Source organism: Lipotes vexillifer, unplaced genomic scaffold (genome assembly GCF_000442215.2).
Source record: "Lipotes vexillifer unplaced genomic scaffold, Lipotes_vexillifer_v1.1 scaffold1201, whole genome shotgun sequence".
NCBI classification, from domain to species: Eukaryota; Metazoa; Chordata; class Mammalia; order Artiodactyla; family Lipotidae; genus Lipotes; species Lipotes vexillifer.
In genome coordinates this window covers 1,971,678-1,974,878 of record NW_006783542.1, presented here as the reverse complement: position 1 = coordinate 1,974,878, position 3,201 = coordinate 1,971,678, and the positions used below count along the sequence as shown (strand labels likewise).

Sequence of the window (3,201 nt, the reverse complement as noted above, 5' to 3'; positions counted from 1 at the left end):
CCCCCCGCGCCGCCCTGCTCTGGACCTGCCTGCCGCAGCGTCACCCCGCCACAGGCTGTATGAAGTGTGCCCTGGTCTCACCTCCCCCGAGTGCCCCTGCCTCATCTGAGTGGGGAGCAGTCCGGCCCCACAAGGCTGGATGCAGAGAAAGCCTTCAGGTCGGAGTCCGGGCAGACGGGGTTGCTCAGTCTCCATCCGTGAATGAACGAGTAAGTGAAGGTTCGCTTCCACCACAGCCGGGGGTGGGGGCGGGCAAGGGCTTTACCTCTGACCAGTGGCCAATGGGCCGGGGCTGGGGGCTGCAGCACAAGTGAGAGACGTGTGCAGAATGCGCACAGGCGCTCACGGCACCTGGGGCTTAGCCACCGGGACGCCCCCGCCCACGGAGCGTACTGCCCTGCGTGCGAGGAACGTGAAGCAGATCTGGACTCAGATCACCTGGAGAGGCATCTGTCCCTCCTGCGGGAAGTGTAAGAGGCCCTTGCTGGTGGCTGTCGCTGATGCTTCCAGGAGCCAAGGGTAACTCAGGTTGGGGGGGCAGGGGGTGATTCAAATTTGCAAATCACTCAGGGTGTTGGAATAAACCTTGATGTTCCTGGTGCCCATAGGCCCCTAAGGAAGCAATGCACTGGACTGGGGTGTAGACGGGGACAGTGGACCTCCTTTGCACCTCCGCTCCCCATCCCTCCAGGAGGCCATGTGCCCCGGCTCTGAGACTGGGACCAAGTCCAAATCCCTGACACCCTGCCCGCCACGCCATCTGGACACCCCCAGGGCCACCCACCTCCTCCAGCACCCCAAAGGCCAAGGGGGAGGGGAGAGGCCGGGGGCTTGTTCCAGATCTGACTCTCTGGTCTCGCTCCCAGCAAAGCCCCGGCCGCAGAGTTGCGGGAGGACCAGGGTGCTGCAGGCCTGCCTCAGCTTCTCACCCCAGTGCCCCCGGGAGGCCGGTGGGTGACGGCACTGAGCTGGGCAACTCCCCCCATCCACGGGAGCGAAGGAGATGGAGGCCAAGGACAGGGGTACTCCACGCTTTCCCACCACAGCAGGGCCTCCGGGTGTGCGTGTGCCAGGGGCCCCCAGCCTGGCCGGATGCTGCCTGGAGAGGCTGGACGATTTACCCCAGCTGCCGAACGCCTTGAATTGCTGTCGGGTTTTTTCTCTTTTTTTAATGTTCCCTGAGGAGAAAAAGGCAGAAAGCCCTGCCCTGGAAGGTCCTGCCTCGGGAAGGATGGACAAGGCCATGGACAGGCCAGCGGCCCCTCCCTCTCCCAGGCTCACGCTTCCTCCCGCCAGAGGGCCTGCCCTGCCCGCGACCGACCTGTGTGAATCTCCCGTCCACCAGGGCTCAGGCTAGGCCTCACAGCGGGCAGGAGGGATAGGGGCCACCACTGACTCTTCCCGAGAAAGGAAAGAAACAGGCTCTAAGGGGCTGCTCCAGAATCCCTGGTCTGCCCCACGAGGCAGCGTGCATGTGGTTAGGAGGCGGCAGGGCTGAACCCAGCGTCAGCAAGCGCCGGCTGGTGGCCTTCATGGGTTCCTGAGCGAGGGGCTTGGTCTCCTCACCTGTAACATGGGGGTGAAGCTGGTGCCTCCCTCGGGTTTACACGCTTAAATGGAGGCAGTAAATGCCAACTGTTACCCTGATAGGTTAAGGCAGCGCCACCAGCGTGATGGCAGCTGCCCAGGTACATCTGCAGGGCTCCAAAAATGGGCCTTCCCAAGAGCTAGTGTTTTCCCGAAGAAACTTCCAGACTTCCTGGGAAAGTGCAACCAGGAAGGCATTTCCACCACCCGCTGGAGCAGAGACGGGAGACAGAAAGCCAGGCACGAGCTAATCCCCGGCCCCAGCCCCAAGCTCTACACCTCACAGGTACTCAGAGGGGACCCCGATCCCCAGGCCGTGGAGAGCTCAGGGTAAAAGCCCCCATTGCTGGCTCTGAGGAGGAAGCAGGTAGCGGCAGGAAATGGGACCCAAAGGAGACCTCAGCTCCTGAGGCTCTGGTTGCAGGGCAGCCAGGGGCAGCCCCCGCCTGCCGCCGCCAGCGCTCCCGGGGCCCACGTTGGCAGGGCTCTGGGGGGCGCAGTGCCAGCCCCGAGCTCCCCTCCCCACCGTGTCCTTCTGCTCTCTGCTCAAGTTTGTTCTCTCATGTCTGAGGCGGGAAGAGAGGCCTGAGTTACTAGAAATTGGGGACCACCCCTTTACCAAGGGGCTAGTCAGCACAGAGGGGCCCTTACAGTCCTGAGAGCCCCCAAGTCAGCAAATCCGTCTCAGTTTGGCTCAAGGAACTTGTCTTTTCCAACGTGGGGGCCGAGGGTTGGAAATTTCTCCCGCACTCCCGTCCCTTGTACCTTCCCAAGGGGCCCAGAGCCCTGCTCCTAAGGTCACACAGTCGTTAGGGTCCTTGCAGCCCCTCAGAGCGTGTCCCAGGGCAGAAAGGAGCCAGATGCCTCGGCCGTCCACACCTAGCTTTCCTTTTGCTGCACCGGAGAACCCGCTCTTTCCACGGAACTCGGTTTCTGGGGAGAAGCTGGACTCTCCAGACAGGAGTCACCTGGAAGTCCAGACTTTTCCTCTTGGAAGAGTCCTCACAGGTGCCAGGCTGGCCCATCTCTTCCAGGGAACCCTGTGAGAATGGTCACTTCCTCCATCACCCCGCCCCCCCGCCCCCCCAGCCTGTCCCCATAAGGAACCCAAGAGCAGAATGGGCTTCAGGGAAGGTCATTTCCCTTAAGGGCAGTGGAAGGGGGCTTGATTAGTAAGGAAGGAGGGAGGGAGGGAGGGAATAAAGAAGGAAGGGGGCTTCCCTGGTGGCGCAGTGGTTAAGAATCCGTCTGCCAAGGCAGGGGACACAGGTTCGAGCCCTGGTTTGGGAAGATCCCACATGCCGCGGAGCAACTAAGTCCCCTGCACCACAACTACTGAGCCTGCGCTCTAGAGCCCGTATGCCACAACTACTGAGCCCGTGTGCCACAACTACTGAAGCCAGCGCACCTAGAGCCTGTGCTCCACAACAGGGGAAGCCACCGCGGTGAGAGGCCCACGCACCACCACCGCAACGAAGAGTAGCCCCCGCTCGCCACAGCTAGGGAGAGCCCACATGCAGCAACAAAGACCCAATGCAGCCAAAAATAAATAAATAATAAAATAAAGTAAGTAAATTTTTAAAAAGGAAGGGAGGAGGGAGGGAGGGAGGGAGG

General features: G+C 61.5%; 1 protein-coding gene across 1 annotated transcript in view; it reads right to left on the bottom strand.

The window, feature by feature from the left end:
* LGR6 (leucine rich repeat containing G protein-coupled receptor 6) overlaps positions 1-3,201 on the bottom strand; it is a gene marked incomplete at its 3' end in the record, with an annotated part of 95,291 nt that overhangs the window by 87,241 nt on the left and 4,849 nt on the right.